Here is a 24,234-nt window from a genome sequence, read left to right as displayed (position 1 = left end):
TTTTACTATTGCGAATTAGCCTTCCTCCTACAGTATATGAGTAGGATTTGGTGCAGGCTACAGCAAACATAAAAACAATTGGTAATATGATTGAGGACAGATATAGGTTTCTTAGTCAAGAAAGGGACAGAAAACTAGAAAGCTTCATTTGTGACATAATTCACATCACTGTGTCAGAACGTCAGAGCTATCAGCAGCCATTAAATACAGATTTTTCCTCTCTTTCATTCACAAAAGGCCAAAAATTATTTTTGCAGTACTGCTGTAGCCAAACATTCATTTTATTAACGAGTGGCCTCGTGTGAAAAATTATACGTTATGGTGCTTATTCCTTGTGTACAAATTAGAAGAGTGCAAACAAGTTGCTTCAGTGAAGAGTCAGGTTTGATTTTTAAAATAAAATGATGCATGAATTAGCCTTTAAAATCACAAGAAAACCTCTGCTTGATATATTCTGTCAATATCATGTCTTTGTTGTTCTTGTTCAGACATCAGTGACATAGGTCTCACTGATTTCATCAGTAGCAGATTTCAAGATCGGGAAAAAAAAATCTTAAATATAAAGACTTTCAGGATAAAATGGAATATCAGAAGGAATGAAAATAGGAAAAAAATGGAAGAGTAATATGGCTGTGTAAAACTGTTACCGGCTTAATCCAAGACCAAACACTATGTACCCGGAAAGCCTCAACCAAGAATGCACATGATCATGTCCATCAAAAACTGGAAGCTAAACTAGGACCCTTAAAAATAAAAAGTTTAAATTCTTGAAGACAATTTTATAGTAATTTTATTACAAGCACAAAGGCCTCTCTGCATGAGGTAATGTTTATAGCAAGAGTTAATACCTTTTACTATGCAGAGACACTAGGAAGAGCTGATGAGCCTGAAGTCCTCCCTGTTTTTCAACATGTCAGTGAGGTTAATAAAAGATTTTACCTCTCCTACAAGCATATTCAAGAGCTTTGCAAAATTTTACTCTAAGGACTGCTGAGTTTCCAAAATGCTGATTATTGCCACTCTTATTAATGCTAACAGAAATTTCTGGTCAGGAAAGATCAGACTCAGAAGGCTCAAAATTTTAGGCTTTTGCTTTTGACTAGCATGAACTGGTAATTCATCCAGAAGTATATGCTGATGACAGGAAAACATCCATATATGCACTAGGTACATAATGCTTTGCTGTTCATAGTATATTTCTTTATGTACCTGTAAACATACAAAGTGGTGGACAATTTATAATGCAGATAACCTTGACATACTGCAAAATACTCTTTGTTGCCACCATCATTTTTCTACTAATTTAGCATCACTATCTCTTTTCTTAATTTTCCTAATGAACACAGCACAGAGAGTAGTCAGAGTACACTTAGCTAGGTCTAAGCCTATTGAATTATCTGGGACCAGAATCATGGTGCAGCCTAAATCATCTCATGTAAGCAGAACCATGTGTAGAGTAGAACTGGTTTTTCAGTCTCCTTAGGACTCAGGGTAGCGTTCCTTATGATTAAACTGAGGCTTTTTTCTATTGCCTGCTTCGAAATGGGTTTGGGGGTGGTTAAGAAGAATGAAATACCACTTTGGTCTTTTATTAGTCTTCCTACAAGGATATGTTACTCATACCCAGAACTTTAAGGATCCAGGTTGCACTGCAATCCATAAAACTGGAAACTTCCCATAAAAGCACAGCATTCAGGTTAAAGTAAAATTTCTAGCAAGGCTGAGTTGCAGAGTTCAACTGATTTGGTATGATTTGGCTTTCTTGAAAGCTGAACAAAATCTTTGGCTTCATATATATACCAAGATGCACTGGTTTGAGGAAAACTGGTAGAAATGTAGAAAATGTTCAGACTTACTTACTTACTTACACTGGAGTAGTGTGATGTGAATCCAAGACTTACGCAGTAGTAAGCAAATGGTAATGGACTTGGGAATCTTTGGTAATGTGATTGTGAATGAATATAGGAAATTCCACTGCCTCATATGTACAAGTTTGTAAAATGGATTTTGGTGGAAGCCATGAAGGAAGCTCATGTGGCTGTGGAGGAACGTCTTTGCAGTTCATCAGGGTGGAGAAGATTCAGCTTATTCCCAAATCCCATCTTGCACACTGAAACCTCGGCATGGGGCAGCAGATTTACACTGCCCAGAGGTTACGCTCCAGCCATTCTTCTTGGAGGAACATGAGGACAAACACTCCTGCTGAGGAAGGCAGGGTGCTGCCCTGATCTTCCTCTTCCTCCTGGCATCATGCATGCAGCCAACTACTTTGGAGGAGGAGAGACCAACAGTACATCTCTTTGGTTTGAATAGTCACTGATAAACTGGTATCAGTTAGTTAGAAATTTTTACGATGTGAAACAAAGATGTTTTCAGTTTCTCAAGCATGTGGTCCACTAGGCCAAGAATGGGGAGCTGTCTAACAGCATATTTGTTGAGTTACAAAATAGGATTAACTAAAATTCATTTGTTTTTACTTACTATGCCAATCAGTACTGCCGCAATTTGTTCTCATCTTTTACTTATGAATGACAGCAACTGAGGCTACTGCTTAGATAGATGGTATAAATGAACAGAGTTTATAATGAGTTACAAGACACAAGCGGTTTCTGGTTTATTCTATAAAACAGGAACTAATCCTGAGTGTTACTGGGGAGCAAACGGTTCTCCCATTTGTCTCCTGACATGGAGAAAAAATAGCAAGGAACTCTATTACTTAAATACTTTAGGGTTTCTTGGGGAAAAAAAAATAAAAGATCTTTGCAACATCTAGACATTTTTCTGTTTTCCTGCAGAATATTCCCACTTTTTCCATGCAGTATCAAAGCAAAAATTGAAAACAAACAAACAACAACAACAAAAAAGAATAAAAAAGAAAAAGCTTGCTGTTTAAAGGGTGGTGTTTTTTGTAGAAGTGTGTTATCGAGTGATGTTATCAGAACACAATAATGAGAACATTTAGCAAAAGAGGTAACTTCCTTTATATGGGGAGCTTCGCGGAAGTCAACAACACCTTGCTTAAGTGCTTGCAATTCTAGGCATTCAGTGCTATTCTGAGTCACTGAGGTTTATGTGAATTATGTCCACTCTAGAAATACATTATCTGAAGATTTTTTAATATTTATATTGACACTTGCAATACACAGTTATGGTATAAATTTTATGAACACCAGAGAGCAACATGCCTTTCCCAAACATACACATTCCCACATTCATCGTGCATTGACATTTGTGCAGACTGCTTCTGTTCCTATCACAGTAACTATATCTGGGCTTAGTCCTGCACGCAATCAGCCACCTCATTGATTCCTCCTGTGTGCAAGTTCTCACGCTAGTTGGAGGCCCCATCCTCACCAAAAATTGTGTGTGAGCACTCTCCCTGTGCAGAGGATCTTTGTGAGTTGCAGTTTTCACATGAGGGACTTCACATGACACTTAAAACTGAGAAAAAAAACTCATCCACTACATTGTGTCAGTGAATCTTTCATTGAGAATAAACTTGCAGACAGATAAATAAATTAAGAATTAATTAGCAGAGCATGTAAGTAGCTGCATTAACTTTTAAATACGGCGAGACTTAGGAATTAAATTCGGGCTTCTAAGTCAGTGCAATGCCCACAGCTGGGACATTTGTTTTTGTTAGCCTACACATGGACACTCTCAGTAGGTCTGGTCTAACACAAGTATGTGGTCCTGTCTGAAAACAGACCACTCTTCATAAAATAGTAAAGCTGCTTCCTCCAAGTATCAGTGCAGCAGCCATGAAATACTTTGTTTAGGAGCACTGATCAGTATTTCTGATAGAGATGCATGCTTCCTGCTTGCATCATATATTAAAATACAACACCATGGTGTTTTTATAAATTGCGGTACGTGAGGATGCAGGAATAGAAATATAGTCTGCTGTACATGTATTGCTCATAACATAAAGAATATATACAGAACTACTTGTGGAATAAACATCTCAGTTGCGTGTTGAAAACAAGCACATGGGCAATGCTTTTAAATGTGATTGCACAGCTTAATGCTGTTCAGCCTCAGCTGAGCCTCAGCTGCCAAAAGCTTTCTTTAGCCCTCTCCTACCAAAGAAAGCAGCCAGGTGCATCTAGGGCACTTGCATGGAAAAACAAGTGGCTCCTAATTAGACTTCAAAGCCCAGGGACCAGCCTGAAGAGCACTGAGCAGCTGCAGGAGAGGACAGCACTCATGGGAAGCAGAGCATGAAGGGCTGCACATCCCCTAGGAGTGAGGCCAGGGGTGAGCAGCCGGGTACTGCTGCAAGGGCAGAAGGGAGCAAAGAGGGGAGGTGCTATAGAGAGTAGGAGTGATGCGGGAAACAGCAGGCAAGGAAATAAATTCATGTGGGAGAGACAGAGAAATGTAGGGAGTCTTCAGCTGTAGGGATACGGAAGGTGATAGAGCAGAAAGAAAACAACTGAGATGAAGTGAAGGAAAGGAGGCAGGGAGTGAGGGGAGTGCCTCTGAAGGTGAAGTGTGTACAAAACTGGCAAAAACAAACAAACAAAAAACAACAACAACAACAACAAACAGCAAGGAAGACCATGGGGGAAAATGTCAGGGAATACAGAACAAGAACTCTGAGAAAATAGAACTTGATGGGAAGCTGAGTGATAGAAGGCTGTGGGCATAGATGTGTCCAAGGTATAGCTCAGTTATTTATCAATGATTTCTCTTATCATAAAACAACAAAACAAGAAAATACAAATCATTGCTGGAAAACACGAGATCTAGAAAGAGACACTGTTGCTATCCAGATTTCTATACCAGTGCCAAACATGAAGTATGGTGGGAAGTAAAGGTACAAAAACTATGGTCCTCTCTGTGAATTCCCAAACCAGCCCTGATGGGGTTGACTAGCATTCCTAGCTTGTAAAAAGTGACTGATTTGCCTGAGGAGTGCACTAAATATTAGGTACTTTCAAAGCAGGCCCCAGCAGGAGAAACACTGAAAATCTTCAAGGGATTGCAAAAGCTTTCTGCTTTGGGAACTAAGGAATACATCCATTGCTCAGCACAAGGCACCACTGGCACTTCTGGAGTTGGCCACCTCATTCGGCTCTGCAGTGGCCTGAGCAGAACTCATTGACACCCGTTGCACCGTATTTCCTGTTCTCTCTCACTCAACAAAGAGCTCACATCTGAGCACATCCTTGAATCTGAGGGCATCCTGTAACGGTGTCCTGCTCCTGAGTTCATCAGCCAGATTAGCTACAAAATGCTAATTGCACTTTGTAAATGCAATCCTGTAAATGCAGGATTGCTCCAGTGATTTTGTTAGGATCCTTAATGTTTCTTTCGGAGTCTGATGCTAGCTATAGTTTTCACTTATCTTAAGTGTCAGCGACTAAATAAGTGTTGGTGGAGACAATTCAAGGGAGGACTACAGAAGTAAGTAAGAGATTATATGTTTAAAAGCTTATTAAATAATTCGCTGTAACTATCTATCTCAGTGGATTTTTGCTTTCTTGTCTTTCCTAGTAAAAGACAACAAAGAACATGAACTTTACAAGTTGTTTCTTTTTTGGTTAATCCTTATAAGAATGAATGTTTTGTTCCATATTATGCTTGATGTTATTCTGTGCATCATTCATTTTTTAGAGAAGCAGTGTTGTCATACATGAAAATCTTACAGTTACTCATGCATAGAAAATTGGTGAGGTTAGCACATATGTATAGCTGTATATCTATACCAGAGTAACTGTGCATGCATGTGTGCATATACATATATGCCCTTTTCACTTTTTAAAAATATTTTCTCATTCTGTAAGCAGCTTGGGACAATTTTTTTTTTTTAATTTATATATATTTTTTGCCTTCAAATAAAATAAGTATAGAAAGGAGACATAATCACAGTATATATTTTGAAAATATGTCAATAATCTTGTCCTGGAAGGGCTTCGTGTATTCAATCCATTTTTTCCTCAAATTATTTAGAGCATAAAATGCATGAGAATCTGGGTTGATTCTCTCTGGGAATTGAAGAATGCAGTATTACTGACTGTCCAGTGAGAATTTTCCAAGCACAGAGTTACTCTACCTTTGTATTCTTCCCATAGGTTTGGCACTAACCATCATGTATCTAAAACACATGAAATGTGGAGATGGAAGCACTACTTGCAGGCACCACACAGAATATCTAATTTCCCTGTGCTTGCAGTGTTATGTCATGGCCTGGTAATGTACATCTAGAATACCTAGCATTTGCTGAACAGTGCTTCCAGGTGTTGTTTTTGCATGCCACATAATTGAAATATAACCAGAGTGCCTTTAAGAGACAGATTATCACCCATGAAATCATGCCACTGCACTTTGCTTTTTTCTCACATGTACGTGATTGCAGTAACTATAGTTCTAAGAATTCATTCAACTACTCTGTGACTGATAGCAAACCTAGACTGTGTTTTCACAAAGCTTACTTATTTGTGTACAGAATAACATTATCCCATTGTAGCTGCAAACTGCATTCATATGGGCATTAAGGCTGTTGTACAGCAGGTACTGTCATTCAGAGGCATCATTTGACTCCAGCGACCTTTCTCCCCCCAAAAAAACCAAAGGGCTGCTGTTTAACTTAATACTAATAATATGCATATATATATATATGTGTATATAGTTACTGAATAAACAGCTTCACAGTTATAGCTTCTGTGATCACAACAGCAGGCTTCTGACTAGTAAACACAGAGCCAGACAACGTCATCAGGATAATTGCTCCAAGTAGGCTTTTTTGCTTATAATCCTTTTCAGTCTGCAGAAGCATTACATAAAGACACTTCACTTAGGCAGGGCTTAAATCAAGACATTGGGTCATTACATGTTGAAAATGTAATGCTAAGGCTCCTAGCGAAATGCATTCTTTAATTTTTGTGGAATGAGAAAAAATTAAATGTGATAACAATCCTAAAAACTGAAAAAAGGAAAGAAGACGTGTTCACTGTGTTCTCAGATGGTGGAGTCCTTGTGAAATCAGTCCTATTTTTGCAATTCAAATACATCATAAACACTTTCTACTCCCTTTGCCAGTAAGGCAGGAAAAAGTCAGTACCTGGAAGTAAATACACTGAAATCCAAGTTTTGGTGAATATAATGAAGTATCTGAGTATACAAGAGTGTGTTTTTATGTGCCAGTATTGATACGACTATGGGTTGTTATATGGTGCAAGTTTGTGCATTTCCACAGCAGAGCACCCTTGGTCAGAAGCTGAGCACTGTAAACAATTCTCAAGTCACCTTTGCGCAAAATTTGTCAGTCCAAAGAAGAAAATATAGAGAATTTGTAATATTGTTGTTTAAAATCAGATACTTCTCCATACAAAACACTGTGCATTCTCTTGTGTCTGCCAACATAAAAAATACGTCTAAGGATTCAAAATAGAGGTTTGTCATGGACCTTTCTTGTACATCTTCTGCACAGCTTTTGCAGTACAGCAAACAGATCATTCAATTAGGGTTCTCCTATTTCTTTAGAGGATTGGCATTTAAAGCACAAGAACAGCATCATATGGCTGATGGATAGCTAAATGTAGCATACATAAGTAAAGCAAAGCCTCACACTGAGTCTATGTACAGCATACCCTTCTGCAGATGAGTCATCACAACAACTAAAATGACAGTAGCCTCATGACTGGCAAACTTCTCAAGCATTTCCCAGAAAATATGTACAAGTGTTGGAGTCAGAAATACCTGAGAACTGCTTTCAGTGCTTTAATTCTTTTCAAGTACACTCAGCCCTGAGAACGTATAAATTCACTCACAGTTAAATAAAAATATTTATAGGTACACACATATCTATCTCCAGATGTGAGTATGCACAGAATGACGGATGCAAACATGTACATCTTTTCCAGCCTTCTAATTAACAATCAGTATAAAGTTAACAAAGTTTCATGTGCGTTCTTCTCAGCATGCTTGCTTTTGCAGTACCTATTCAGGCATGCATGCTCACACAGCTTTTAGCATGTGTTTATATTAAAACCTGCCTCAGAAAGGCCACGTTGCTGGGATGTAGTTCTGCAAGACACCTTATATACAGATGTCCTCCAAATTTGGGCTAACCTTCCTCTGGTTTATGGATTGAGTGAACAATCCTTCAAGAACTCCAATTACACAATTCCCATTTTCTTCAACAGGAATCAGATATTCAAAACACCTTTTATTATGGAGCCTGGCTAAGGGCATCTTGCTCATGTATTCATTCACCCAGGAGCATTAGCTTTGGCTAGGGGAGGTGCAATATCATATTAAATCAATGTTTGCAAAGTATCTTTGCAGCAAAGCACTGAAACATCAATGGATCACAAGCACAGCAGGATCAGCATTGGGAATTGGCTCTAGTCTGGGAAAGCCAGAGGAAGAGAACTGCAGTGGGATCTGTTTGGAGGATGCTGGCAATACTGTTAGCCTGTCAGACCACTCAGTCTGTCCTCAGCCCTTCCCTCTGCAGCTTCCCCATTCTACCTGCTGCTCATTCTATGCAAAACACCATCAGGAATTTGCATAATTATGCAGATTCATGGTAATTTTTCTGAGTTATCCAGTGTGACGTTTATAGGACAGCAGCATGCATCAAATTAAACAAGAGTGACAAAAATCTTATCTTTTTCATTTCTATAGCATTTGTAATATTTCCTTGCCCTCTTTGGGGAACAGGATGAATTGGTAGAAATTTGAACAAAATGTTTTAAAGAAACCTAGCTTTACTAGCATGCCTCTTGATGAAGTTATTGGTTTTCAAGCTATCTCTGGTATGTGTGCATATACCTAAGGTGGTCTTACCTCAATGTCACTTATTACAAGAAATGAATAGAAGTCTGTCCGTATATATTTTACATTTTATTATGTTGACTACGGATAATAGCTAAAAGGTTTATTTTCTTGGAATGGCTTCTGAAAATGAGTTTGATCTGTCTAACTACCTCAGTAATCTGATCACCTACCGGATAGAAAGATTTAGCAAGCTTCTCCTCTCATTTTTATTTTGAGCACAGACTTGAGACAAAGAGATTAAATGACGTGCAGTTAGCTATGGCATACTGCAATCACGTTCCAGATCTGTTGCACATCCCTGAGGCTTGGATACATTCTTTCTTGAAGAAATTAATTTGGATCTAACCTAAAAATTCCGTTTTGTAGTAATTACCACGTATGATCATTTTTGTTCTTCACATTTTAAGTAGATAGCACATCCACTAGTCCTTCAAATTCATGATGTGATTTCATTTGAAATTATTCAGGTTACTTGTGAATGGAGGGGCAGTGCTCTCTGAGGCCTCAGATACCAGTGGTATTCCCTACACACCAGTATGCAATGGTGAGACTGAGAAGACTCACTTCTTACAGACAAACAAAAACAAACCTTGTAAAATTGCCTGCTGTGTCTCAGATAATTACTGCATATTACCGTAGAGATAATTACTTTGCAAAAAAATGTATTTATATTATTTTTACAGGACAAAACATGCAGCATCAGTACTGTATGAATCCTTCAGCCTTAACAGAGATTAATGTGCTGCTACACGACTAAATAAAAAAAATATTGCAGATCAAATTAAAGAAAGCACAGCACTTTGGTGTCAATTATGTACGTTCTTAATAGATCTTACTGGCTGCTCATAAAATTTAAGAGTGCGCTTCACTGTGTCTTAAGTACCTACATACACCGCTGCATTTGCACTTAGGAAAAAAGCAAACAAACTTTTTTTTTGTCATTTTCTTTAATTTTTTAAGATATTTTCTATGGATTTTTTAACAGACATAAACACGATCCTTCCCTTCATCTCTGATGAGGAAGTGGGAGAGGACCTCACTGAAAGTCCTGTCTTCCAGTATTGTGCAAGATCTCAAATTTAATTGGGGAAAACAGCCAGAAGGTACTGAAACAATGGAATAAGTGGGAAGCCTTTGCTTTATATGACATGGAGGTGCAAGGTGCCTTGTATTTTACATTTGCTTGTTTCTAGTGACTGCACAGGTACGCACTGCAAATTTGACTGTGGCACACTGCAAACAAAACTTGCAGATATGTCTTTGCATACAAAGGGAGTGTAAAATGCTTTTCCCACATACACAAGCACGTGTGTCTGGAAGCATGCTCGGGTACATGTGCATCACATCTGTACAAAGCAGTATGGCCCCCACATGTGGTATTTTTATAATGGCAGGATTTATAATCTGTCAATGCATTCATGAAGATCAAGAGAGTGTTTTAAGATGCCCTTTTCAGAAAACAGTGAGTCACAAACATAGGAATATTCTCTGTTTGCTTTGAGAATATGCTTTGTTTCCAGCAGACGGCAAGGTGTGCCTGCCCTGCCCCATCCTCACCAGGATCCAAGCCTGAAGACCTTGTGTGCAAACCAAGAGCTTTTCCAAGAGGTTCTTTGACCAAAGCAATCACAAGAGCTCAATTCTCTGACTAATGAAAATTATCACAAGCTCATATGAATAAAATATAATAGGAAAAATGACATCAGCAAGGGCTCTATCCTATGTGCATTTTCTAATGGTACTCTACCCTCATCATAAGGTCATCCTTTGAGAGGCATGTGTCCTCTGCTCTTGGTGCTCAGAACAAGCTAAGTTTAAAATCTGAGATTTAAGAGCCATGTTTAAGGGGATACACCTGCTTATACCCTGATCCTGCAAGCCCCTGTGCAGCTTGCAGGCAGCACCAACAGCCTGTGTCCAGATTGATGGAGGAGCAGTTCTGAGAGCAGCACCTCAAGAAACTGTAACGTGTTCCTTTAAATTAGTGATGAGTCAAGGCATTGCTCCAACTGTCACTCAAAGAGGAGGCTCCCTTTCATTAAGATTTTATTAAAATGTGGGGTTCTGAGTTTTTATCACTATCAGCTATTAGGACTGGAGTTCTATGCATAACCAAAATTGGTAACGAAAGTGAGGAGACGTTACATTCTAAATTCACTACGTGCCTACTCATATGTAACAGATGCTTGCATTTTTTATGCTGCTTAGAAAATACCACGTGATGCATGCAGCTGTTGGAAAAAATGCATCTCCCATATAAATTCATTCTTATGCATTTGTGTATAGATTTTCAAGGGTTGTTTTAATTTGCTTTAAATAACATATCTAATGCAATTTATGGAAAGTAAATTTCTAAAATTAAAAGGGCACCTTTCACAAATGCTGTGCAGCAGTTATGATAGAGAGTTCCTTTTGCATCGCGAAGGAGCCGAACACAATAAGTGGCAGGCATCTGCCTGGTACTCACATAAGCTAAATTTATAAGGAATTATATTTATTTAGAGTTGCTGCTGTTAATATCAGAGACTTTCACCTACAAGAGGAAGGCAAAGTTTCCTCCTGGAGCTCTGCAATCCAAACAGCCACCAGGGCTCAACCCTGCACAGAGAGCTCCCTTGCTGGTTGCTCCCAGCACCCAACTGATGGCCAGGGGCTTCCTGTCCTTCTGCCCCACGAGGTCCCAGCTGCTGCTGGCAGGCAGCCACAGCGCAGGGAAACGCACCCGTAATAGCGCCCTGTAAATTAACTTGACATTTGATGTAGGGAGGGCTGAGGGGGACTAAGAGCTTACAAAAGATGTCAAAAACAAAAGCCACTCGAGACCTGCATGACATACATTGCGGGCTTGAGAGAGATACAGGGTGGTTATTGCTCTGTGAGCAGTGTGCAGCCCGACCCTTCTTTGTTAAGACAATTCAGTCACTCTTTGTTGAAGCCACAGCATCCATCACATAAACAAAAAAATACCATTTTCCCATTTTCCCAGAAGAGCTGCTGCAACGCCAAAAGAACCAAATGCTACTGCCGATGTGTGCTGCCCACTATGGGCTTGGCTTCACTGCTTGACTTGGAAACGGCAATCTTTAAAAATCTGTCTTTATTGAAAGATAAATTGAAACTATTAGTATTCTGCTATGGATTTTAAAGTGTGACGTGTAACTAAATTATAAATAGTTTAAATATTTTGTGTACCAGGTTAAGCATGTGAGATATGCAAGGAGTGTTACGTCTTCAAAATATTGGTAAATGTTTCATTTTTCCTTGCACTTGAAACTAGGAATATTTTTTCCTTTTTTCTCATTTTTCCTTTTCTGTTGGTGTTGTTAAAAAGTACTTGAATCAAGGATGAAATATTGACTGAGTCTCTGAGTCTGCTTGCAATAGAGTGCAATAGGGTGCAGAGGGACACAGCATCTTTAAGGTATTAGACATGCAGGAATGTTATTATGCTCTATTGTGTCTGCCTGTCCCCACCTCACTTCCTTTCTCCCACCTCTCTCTTCCTCCTCACTCTCCCCTCTGTCTTCCACACGTATACATGCATGCGCACTTACATACATACATACGTATGTACATATGTACACTTGCATATGCGCTCCTCCTCTGCAGCGCAGACAACAGTATATCTTGCTGATGATGTCTGGCCTTATGGCTTTACTAGCAACGTGTACCAGTAAAATGCATAATCGTAACATCCCCGCTTCTTGATATCCGTGGATTTATTTACAAGTCCCTATGTTCTACTTTTTTTTTTCTTCCCTGTTTCTGTGGCTTATATTTCTGGCCTGCCCATATTCTCGCGGGAATTTCAAATCAGAAGCAAGATAGAACTGGAAAATATTCTGTAAGGCAGCCTGCATCTCCATCATTTAGCAGTGGGTTTTGTGTGTGTGATTGCTCTTTTCTTTTTTCTTTTCTTTTCTTTTCTTTTCTTTTCTTTTCTTTTCTTTTCTTTTCTTTTCTTTTCTTTTCTTTTCTTTTCTTTTCTTTTCTTTTCTTTTCTTTTCTTTTCTTTTCTTTTCTTTTCTTTTCTCTTCTCTTCTTTTCTCTTCTTTTCTTTTACTTTCTTTTCTTTCTTTCTTTTTTTTAAGAGTCAGTTGGAAGGGTTTTATGGATATATGGAGAGTATTTTGATTGGCCTTTTTTAGTATTTCACCTACTTAAGGTTCCATAGTGTAAAATAGCTGTAGTAAAATGAATTGGTTACATATATATGCTTGTTTATATGTAAATGCACTGGAAATGACAAAGTTGATAAGTTTTTGTCAGATTAAGCTCCACACTCTGACATTGGCAGCACTAAGATTCCGCACAAAAGAGTTAAAATGCTAAAGAGTGATTCATTTCAGTGTTCCTTTTGGTAGCATCTACAGAAAGGATTTAACTAGTTCAAAAGGAAGTCATTCATACCCAGCTATTTTTCATGTCTTTAAGATGGCCTTTCATTAGCACCTTTTACAACTGCCAAATGGACATTGCCATATTGTAAACAGAAGGATACACTGTATTTCATTAATGATGTATTTTCCAAATATTTACAGACAAGGGCTTGCTCCTGCAAGATCTCACACTTGTGTAACTACATTTACATGAGTAAACCTCTTTTTATCAATGGATTGGTCATGCGAGCAATTTGTTGTAAGTGAATTGGTGAATCAGGCTCTAAAATTGAAAAATAGTCTTAATATGCTTTCAATTTATTATTGTGGTATATTATTCTTTCTTTCTCTCTTTCTTCTTATTTCCTCAGGAAGTACTTTTGTGAACAAATAATTGACAATCAGTTATTTTCCAGTAGCTGATATTAATTAATTTTAGCGAGCCACAATGATAAAAAAACAACCCACAATATGTACTTTTCAAGTAATATCTACATTTTTTCCCTATTTTTAATTTGAAGTGAGGAGATATTCTCTATAATTTCACTGTAAGTAAAATACTATTGCTCTTAACACAAGCAGGGACTCTACGAGATTTAATGACAGTAACATCACTCACAATGTTGAAAATTATGGTTAATTTACAGTCAGAAGAAAGATGATTAACGTTAACGTTCTTCTGTCTGGGGTCTGAGGTTTTGTTTTCTTCTGTAAGTAAGCATAGTGTTTTTGCAAGGCATTGCCTCAGTAGTAAAGCAATTTAGAGTACAGGATATTTTTAGACTACATTCATTTAAAGGAGGGGGAGGAAAAGGCCGTGCGATAGGATATACATGTATTTGTAATTCATATTGTTGCTCTGCTTCTATTGTACTCTGAGCTTCCATCATGTCTGAGATGGGGAGCTGGCATCCAGACAGTGCAGCAGGGCAAGATAAAAACCCTCATTGCAAATACAAATACCAGGGCTTCTACCTCTCCTCTGTTACCCCTACTAATTATTACCAGGCTTCTATTATTTAAAAAATAAAGGTAAAAAGCTGTAGGGTGGGGCAGTATATCTGGGCAGTATGCTAAGTAATGTTATTAATCCTTTAGGTCCAAAACAGAATTCTTTTCATTGTGGTCTTTCAAAAGCCTCAGTCTACATTTCAAAAAGATGACAGAAAAATGAACTCGAATGTGTAAGCATTAAACATTTAAATTCTCTACTCCTTGGTCATTATACTGATAGCCATATTTTACATCTTCCCATCCCCCACTCTACTTCTGCTGATTTCAGTTCATTTGCATGGCCTCATTATACATATAGCCTTTGTTCTTCTCATGCGGAGTACAAAAGGGTGACGAAGCAAAACCTATAGACAGAGACCTTTCCTTTTTCTTTTCCTTAGAATTTTTCCAACCACCAGAGATGAAAATTTCATTTACCAACGTAATTCAGTCTTAAAACAGATGTATGTTCTTGTTTATAAAATAATAACAAACTTATTACTATTTTAAAAAATGAAAAGCCAATGTCTAAGCTGCCACACAAAATCTTTGGTTTTAATGATACATTCAGGTTTTCAATTTTTAACAGGATAAATAAACTGACTAGTGACATGTAACGATTAAGAAGTAACCGTTTATTTCTGACAAGTGAGATATCTACTATATATATAGCTATATTAATTTTGATAATAAGGTGTTATGAAATACATTTCAGAATTTGGAAGTTAAGGCTCAATATGGGCAGTAAACCCTCCTTTCCAAAGGTTCCCACTTTCCTTGTATCTCAAAACAAAAAGATCGTATCCCACAAGCATGTTATATTCATTTCAGATTTTTCTTATACTGTACCAAATATATTTTGATGGATGGAAATTCGAGTCTGATTCATCCAGTTTAATTCACTGATTTCAGTGTATCTGCCCACCAGAGGGGAGGTTTCAGTGTCAGTTCCTTAATTTCTGTCCAGAAGCAGCTGCTGTAGTTCTTAATGTGACCCCCATAGAAGGGCATGGTCAAATCCCATTGGCTGCAACAAGGGGTACAACTGAGCCCACACTGAGGAAAGTACAGTTTAATCAAAATAATAATGATAATTTTGATGATGATATATAATAATGACATCTTTGTTCTTTATAGGCTTCTGGGATGTAAAAGGAAAGAATAATTTGGCTATTTGAGTTCCATCTTGTGTGATACCAAGTACCTCCACTTCTGGGATATTCCTGGGAAATATGAGGTCAATTATTTGTCTAATTTCCAATATTCTGTGGAAACATTAAATTAATCAAATACAAATCTTTAAGCTTCTTTCTAAATAACAATAATTTCTGTAGTCTTAAAATGCAGTTCCACCAACCTCACTTCCGTCTTAGAAGACAAAAGTTGTTTCCTTTCTCAAAGGAGGATGGGAAGTACCAGACATCAGCAGGCTGAACATGAGGCAGGTTCATCCTGGCTTGTGCCAGAAAGAGTGTGGCTAACAACAGGACAAGAGAAGGAATTGTCTCCTTGAGCGCAGTACTGGTGAGACCACACCTCAAGTACCATGTTCAGTTTGTGGCCCCTCACTACAAGAAGGATATTGAGCTGCTTGAGCAATGAAGATGGAGAAGGGACTAGAAAACAACATATGAGGAACAGCTGTGGGAACAGGTCCTGTTTAGTCTGGAGAAGATGAAACTGTGGGGAGACTCAGAGCTGCCACCATGACCTGGCTCAAAGGCTTATACTATACATACTTTAAAATAAACTAATGCACTGTGAGGTACTTTTAATTGCTATGCCATTCTCACTCTGTTCCAAATATTTATCGCCCTGATCGCACAGATCATATTTCATATCTTTCAAATTTGGTGTGGACTTTCATGATGGAGTTACGGTGTCAGTGCATAAAGGAATAGCAACTGGCATCATCTACCTGGACTTGTGCAAAGCATTTGACACTGTCTGGCATGACATCCCAGTTGCTAAAATGGAAAAAAATGGATTTGATGAACAGACTGGGTAAGGAGTTGGCTGGATGGTCGGCCTCAGAGAGTTGGCTCTATGTCCAAGTGGAGAGCAGTGAACAGTGGCATTCCTCAGGAATCAGTGCTAAGACCACTGCTATTCAACATCTTTGTAGAAGATATGGACAGTGGGATTGAGCGCACACTCAGCAAATTTTCTGATGACACCAAGATGAGCGGTGTAATTCACATGCTAGAGGGAAGGGATGCCATCCAGAGGACCTGGACAAGCTTGAGAGGTGGGCCATGCCAACCCCATGAAGTTCAGCAAGGCCAAGTGTAAGGTCCCACCATCTGGTTCAGGGCGATCCCAAGCACAAATACAGAATGGGTGGAGAATGGCTTGAGAGCAGCCCTGAGGAGAAGGATTTGGGGGAGTCTGCTGATGAAAGACTCAACATGAGCTGACAGCGTGCACTTGCAGTCCAGAAGGCCAACCATATCCTGGGTTGCATCAAGAGCAGCATGACCAGCAGGTTGAGGGAGGTGGTTTTGCCCCTCTACTCTGCTCTCATGAGACTCCACCTGGAGTGCTGCGTCCAGTTCTGGGTCCCCCAACACAAGAAGGACATAGAACTGTTCAAGTGGGTCCACAGGAGGGACACAAAGATGATCAGAGGGCTGACACACCTCCTCTATAAGGACAGTCTGGGAGAACTGGAGCTCTTCAATTTGGAGAAGAGAGTGCTCTTGCGGGACTTCACAGTGGCCTTCCAGTACCCAAAGGGTGTGTACAGGAAAGCTGGGGAGGGACTTTTTATTAGGGCGTGTAGTGACAGGATGAGGGGAAAGTGGATTTCAACTGGAAGAGGGGAGATTTAGACTAGATATTGGGAAGGAATTCTTCTTGAGGGTGGTGAGACACTGAAACAGGTTACCCAGCAAGGCTGTGAATGCCCCCTCTCTGGAAGCATTCAAGGCCAGGCTGGATGGGGCTTTGAGCAACCCGGTCTAGTAGGAGGTGTTCCTGCCAATGTCAGGCGGGTTGAAACTAGATGATCTTAAAGGTCCCTTCCAACCCAAACCATTCTATGGTTGTATATGTGAGATATAGCCATAACTCCTGTTCTCATAACATTTTTTTTGTATGGGGCCTAGTCTACAAAACTGGAAGATGAAGCCCAGGAGTATGAATCTGGGGGCTTATAGTCCTCAGAGCAGGAAGCAAGCCATCACATCTGAACTCTGGCCTACAGGCTCTGGACCCATGCCTGTAGGAATTCTCCACATGCAGACTCTCAAGAAATTAAACTGTGCTCTCTGTGTTTCACAGAAGCTGTAAATGATATAGAAAAGCCAAGCCTAGAGATTTGGTCTCAATATGCATGCTATCATGCAGGATTCCCAACAGCCATTCTTTGTTATCAGTGCATGTGAAATACCATTGGAAGGTTCTCTTCAGAAGATGGGAGTTCCAGTTGGCTGCCTCAGATGAGCTCTCACCATGAACTAACAGGGGACCCTCAGAATGACCTCCTTTCTCTGGTGTCCGCCTAGGAAGTCAAAGTATGTTTCTCATCCTACCATAAAAGGTTATTTTTGCAAACTTTTGATCTGAGGTACCAAAGAAGCCCTTCCAGATCTCACCCTAGCAGTTCTTCCTATGAAGGTGCAATAATATCAAACTCAAGTATTAGAACCAGAGTTTACAGGAGCAGTTTTCAGTCAGAATAAAGTCAGCATGTGAGTAAATATGTAAACAACCAAGAAAAGAACTCAGCCTATCATAATTCAAACATTGTGATATTTCTGCTTCATTGAGAGATGCACAGACCATATCCTCATCCAACTTATTATGGAAAATCCTTCCTACACAAAAGGTACTCTCAAGTGACAGTTGTGGGAAGGGTGCCTTGGCACTGCCCTTGGGGGCTGAGGATCTCAGTCTATCTCTCCAGTCTTTCACCAGTGAACATCCTGCTCCCAGCTGCTGAAAGAGACATGCTGCAGAGCTTCAAAGCTCAACCCACAGCAAAATGCTGAACTTCTATGTGGCCTTTTGCAGTGCTGTTTGTCCAATTGTGCATTGCACAGATGCCCTCCCTGGGATTGTACATCTGCTAATTTGGGAGGACCAAGATCCTGGAAGGTTGCCGACAGGGTGCTTTCCCTCATTAAACTACCATGAAGCTGACAGAAATCAGTCAGCTGAGGAAGAATTTCAGAGAGGAAATGTGTCTGTGAGTCATCATGTGATTCCAAGCTGGCATTTCTGCAAATAAAGCTGAGATGAGTAAAACAAGCCTGAAAGTAACCCATCCACACACCATACCATCCCATACCTATTCCCACCACAAGCTTATGAGACTAGGAAAGCAATCTCCTCTTGCAGTATGTAAGTGATTATGAAGAGTGTCAATTTGGGGAATATAGGGACAGAAGCGAATGTATAATCAGTAGCAGAACATCTGCTCAGGTTGCACATGATTAGGAAGTAATACAAAGGTGTACAGCATTTAACAAACCAAGTGACACAACTAGAAAATGAACAGGGAGTTTAAGGAATAGTAGAGGAAGTGTTGTGCACAAGGCCACACTATCTTCTGCTGCAGTGATTTGAAGGGCAATTAGCTGGAGAAGTTAGCACCAGTTACAAGGCCAGAGTGAAAGATACAAAGCAGAGCAAAGTATCAACAACAAATAAAGCAATAATATAAGAGCTTTTTTAAGTATAACATAAACACATATCTCTGCTTGAAAATTATATTCTGTAAAATATTAAATATTATGTACAATAACTATTTTTGATATGCCTGTTATTTAGAGGTACTTGATAAACAGCTGTAATAAAGATTTGTTTATTTGGCTATGTAAGTAGCATAACATACTTCCCATTTCGAACTGGACTCATGCTATAGCTGGAACACTCGTTTTTATGAGTATGAATGACAAGTTTTGCTAAGAGTTAAAGTAGATGATCCTTAAGAGTCCCTTCCAGGTCAAGGTATCCCATGGTTCTATGATTCTATAATGCATTAGAGAAAATACTGTATAAAAGCAAATGCCGCTGTTTTCCTCTAAGTAGATGGTGACATTTTCTGAAAACAGAACTAAGCAATTTTATTCACTAAATGCTAACGTACTGTTAGTCTGGACTGAAACTGTACATTTAACAGTTCCATCCTCATTTTCCAGAAGTAATTAACGGTGGCTGAGCTACCAGCAAAAGCCATGGTGTCATGACAGCTGGGATGCTAAATGATATGGAATTAGTGCATATTAGTCAATGACTTCCCTGTTGCATTAGATTTACTTTCTTGTATTGGACACATAAACAACACAAAGCTTTTAGCTATTTAATCACAGCATTACAGTACAGATTATGAAGTAATGCTGAAAAAAGCACCCTTGAAAATAAGAGCAGATCCTGCAGCCTTCAGACAGAATTCTCTGCTATTCTTGCTGCCCCTTGCTTAAAAATGCACTAGATGCTGTCTTCTCAATTTATTTCTATACATATATTAATATTTATAGCATTCCCTGAATAGTGAAGGAAATTATATAGATCATCTAAAGGGGAAAAGAAGCACAATACAAACTTTAGAATGTTGATTTCATATAATTATAGAATCATGAAATGGTTTGTATTAGAAGGGACCTTAAAGGTTATCATGTCCATCTCCCATGGACAGGGATGGGGCACTCATAACTGCTCTGGGCAATCCATTTTAGTGTCTCAACACCCTCTAAGTGAGGAGTTTCTTCCAAATGTCTAATCTAAAGCTCTAGTTTAAAACAATTACCTATTTTCCTACCACTACACTCTCTAGTTTTCTTGTAGGCCCCCTTCAAGTACAAGAAGGCTGTAATAAAGTCTCCCCAGAACCCTCTCCAGATTGAGCAAGCGAAGGTCCTTCAGCCTGTCTACACAGGAGAGGTGGTCCAGACCTCTAATCATCTTAGTGGCCCTCCCTGTGGACCTGTTCCAACAGCTCCATGTCTTTCTTATGCTGGAAGCCCCAGTCCTGGATGCAGTCCTGCATATTGGACCTCACAAGTACAGAGCAGAGAGGACAGTCATCTCCCTGCCACTCTGGCCACCCCCCTCTTTTGATGCAGTTCAAGATACTGTTGACCTTCCAAGCTGCTAATGTACACTGATAGATTATGTCCAGCTTTACATCCACCAGAACTCCATAAGTCCTTCTTCTCAGGGCTGCTCTCAAGCCACTCACCAGCCAGGCTGTATCTGTGCTTGAGACTGCCCCAATTCAGATTCAGGACCTTGCACTTGGCCTTACTGAACTCCATGAAGGCCCACCTCTCAAGCCTGTCCAGGTGTTTCTAAATGGTATCTCTTCCCTCCTGCATTTTAATCACAACTTTCAGCTGTGTGTCATCAGCAGTCTCGCTGATGGTGTACCCAATCCACCATCCCTGTTTCCAACAAAGATGTTACAAAAGATGTTTACAAAAGGAAGGCACATTTGGCTGTGATTCAGGGGGAAAAAAAAGTCTATTCCCTTCTTTTCTACACACACAGAAGACTTCTGCTTATTTTATAGCCCCTGTAGTTTACTGCTTATATATTAACCCCTACAACTACTGTCATAGGTAGAAAATAAATGCCCAATTTGCAAGTGAAATTCCCTTGAAGTTGCAAAACTCCAATCCTGTCCATCTACAGAAAGAAGCCAGGTGGGTTCATAGCACATTTTAAGGGTGGTGTCAAGCCCACCACAGTACCGGGAATAGAGCCTGGTGATCTCACTGCCCTGTCCACTATGTACAGAAGGTGCCCAAATTCAATTATTGGTGACTCCGTTTATATAAAGACACCTGCATTACAGCTTTGAAGATCTTACCTTCCACCTCCATTCACTGAATAAGTGAGAACTGTACGTAATAACATCATAAGGGTTTCAAAGGATACTTTAATTCTTACACTTCAAAAGCTCGACTGCACAATTCTGTCCTAATGAAACTTTTGCTATATGGGCTTACTAAGAACTTCCAAATTTAGAGCTTTCCAAGGTCTTTATGCAGGGAAAGGGCTTGTCTTTTTATCTTTATCGCATATATTCATGCATGCTATCTCTTTTTCCATAAAATGATGACAAAAAGGAGTAATTGTTCACGTAACATGTATACCTTCCAAAACTGATAGGAGTTTGTCTGATAGTGCCGAGTATTACTAATCAGAAAATTAAGATTAAAAATTGGTTATGATACGAAAAGATACAAGAAGAAGGCATTTGGGATTACCTCTGATACATGTTGAACCATTTGCTTTCATCGTGGCTACTAAAATATGTTACAAAATACAGGAGAGGTCATTTTGTCATGGGATCATTTAATTTCATTACTGAAGCTTACAAGCAGAGTGTGGTAGGTTGTGGTGGTGGTGGCAGCATGCCAGCAGAAGATGCTGCTTATGTCACCACTAGGAAGGACAGAACTTTGCTCAGCAACCTTGCTTTTAAAAAAAATTATCCTTATGTGGGATATACTTGATTCTCTATACACATATCTATCATTAAGTCACCACCAGATTTACTTGACAGAACTTGATGTGAAATCCAATGAGTTACACTGCAATAATGAATTAGATGACTGTCCTGAACTCAGTCAGCCAAATTCTGCCTAGATCCTTGTGCCTGTTCTTATTAAGAGCTACCTCTGTCTTATCGCTGCAGAGAAAGACCCCAGCCACCAGGAATGGACTGTGCCTGGGTGAGGAACAGCCTCACTCCTGCTCAAAACATACAACTTTGCAAAAAAATGCTCAAGATTCATTAGGACACACAGAAAAAAAAAATCTGGAAGTAACAGCAGCTAGTCCTGGACCTATTTCATCAAAATATCTGTTGGCCTTTTATCAAAAAATCTCCATTCTTTGGAAAATGAAAAAATACCACATCAACTCCAGACCTCTTACTGATCCAAGTCAGCTCAAATGGACACTAGCTATTTTGGAAGACTAAGACAAACACAGTGCTACTGGTTAACATGGTGATTTTCACTGTATCCCCATGAGTTTAGACAGGGTCACAATGACATTTACATGAAACTTCAGCAAAGCTGCTCCTGAGGAGCACTCATACAGCACAGCAAGGCAATCTGCATTCCTATGTGTTCTCTGTAGTTAAACGAAGGTACTCACTTTTCTTCTAGAATGTATGTTTTTTTCTTTGCAGGAGACTTTATTTTACTGCTTTACTATTTTACTTATTTTAGTTACGCTACTGTTTCCATTATTTACATTTGTACTGTAGAAGACCACTGAGCTACACATACTTAAGAAGAGATCACCAAAATCAGTCTGAGATCTCATTAGCACTTTCACAGAGTAAGAGTAGGGCTATAGTTAAAAATACTGAGGAGATTAAGTATTTCACTGAATTTAAATAGGTGAGATGCTGCTTAAATGAAGTATGAAATTGTCAAGGCATTTGTGTTACAGAATATTGTTCTCTTTAAGCACACACATCAGAACAGTGTAAGTCATTAATTTACTTCTAGAAGAGGCCACCAGAAATTAGAGAGGGATGTGCTTATATGTATATACATATATTTTTAATTTATATGTGTAATTCCTCTTAAATAATGGAAACTGTATATATACGCACTCTGATGCACTTCAGCTTGGCAACAAGAATGAAATCTAGACAGCTGTTAGAAAATGCAGCAGCATTTTTCTGTAAAAGATGTGAAAAAACCTTGATTCTCACAAGTGAGTACTAGCATATAAGACTTTCACTGAGTTTGTTAATGAGTTTTTGATAGCTAGATCAAATATGTGATAAAGTTGCAAAAAAATCTTTGTTCAAGCTTTTTTCTTTAAAAAAGATATATATATATATATATTTCTTTTTCCATCTATATTTCTGAAGTCAGGATTTTTTTGCTGTTAGGAACCCGGATTTTCAGCACATGATTTACAGAGCTCCCACTGAAATCAAGACAAACTTCTGAAGTTGCTGAACATGAAGGATTTGTGTCATTTGCAATATGTTTCAGGATTTTTAAATGTGTTTTTGACAATAATTTGAGTGCCTTTATGGAGGTTTTTAATGAGTAATTGAAAATATGAAGGATATTCCCACACCCAAAAAAGGCAAAAAAAAAAAGAATGTAATCTACTCATAGTATTATTAAAATCATGCTGACTTGGTATTGCTAAAATAATTGCAGAAATGGTATTTCATTTTACACTAGAGACATCTTAACAACCATTCATCATACTATACTATTGTCAACACAGTCAATTTTTTTTTTTTAAATACTCTAAAGGGAGAAACAATTAGTGAAAGTCATTACATAATAATTAATATCTTCAATTAATACCTAGTCAGGCTGTTACCCAAAGTGACAAGGGCATACATAACTAATGCAACCTTAAGGAAGCAGAATGAGGCAGATATTTCTCAGACCTGAGTACATTTTCTGCTGCTTTTGAGCTGTAGTCATTTAAAGAAAACATTTCAAAAGAACATTCTCCAGCAAAAAAAAAAAATTAGTTTTCATGCATATCGCTTGGCAAATCGTACTTGACTTACTTATGTGTACAAGTCCCAGTAGGGCTGCTTCTGCCCTCGTTTTAGATCAGGCTCATTCTGATGCAAAATGATTGCAACTGAAACCTCCTCTCGTGCACTCCAGGTTAAAGGAAAATGGGATTTCAGTGCTGCTGTATTTGACGTTATGCCGTGTTGGTGGGTAAACAACTACCTATCCTTCGCAATGACTTCAAGAAGGTGCTTCACGGTAGCAGAATTCTGGGCTACCACTATTAGTAAACCTGTCCACCTCCTAGAGAAGCTTTTGTTCTGCTGAATAAATACTCCTTGGAGAGAAATGTGTGCTTGCCATGCCTTGTGGAGCAATGTCCCAGGGGTTACCCATTCTCCTTCTTCTTTTGGCTGCAGGCGTACAGAACATTTGCTGGGCTTGACACTGTCAGTACATGGTCAGCTGTACATACATCACTTCGGATTTCTTGCATTTCAGTGGTATTACCTTAGATTGCTAGAGGAGACCTCATGCTGTTCTAATTCCAGGAATAATTCCAAACTGATATCTCGTTCATTCTCTTCAGGAACGTAAGTCACTATCCACGCACTGCT

At 39.0% G+C, this 24,234-nt stretch overlaps 1 protein-coding gene across 6 annotated transcripts in view; it reads right to left on the bottom strand.

Annotated features, from left to right (window-relative positions):
- Positions 1 to 24,234, bottom strand: part of LOC100859691 — a 100,114-nt gene that overhangs the window by 37,923 nt on the left and 37,957 nt on the right. For 3 of the 6 annotated variants that reach the window (XR_006932443.1, XR_005842770.2, XR_003072311.3), the window contains exon 3: positions 23,668 to 24,234. The gene's annotated coding sequence lies outside the window, so the exon portion shown is untranslated. The other 3 variants (XR_006932445.1, XR_006932447.1, XR_006932444.1) reach the window with 2 other exon arrangements.

Source organism: Gallus gallus, chromosome Z (genome assembly GCF_016699485.2).
Source record: "Gallus gallus isolate bGalGal1 chromosome Z, bGalGal1.mat.broiler.GRCg7b, whole genome shotgun sequence".
NCBI classification, from domain to species: domain Eukaryota; kingdom Metazoa; phylum Chordata; class Aves; order Galliformes; family Phasianidae; genus Gallus; species Gallus gallus.
This window is presented reverse-complemented; position numbering and strand designations above follow the sequence as displayed.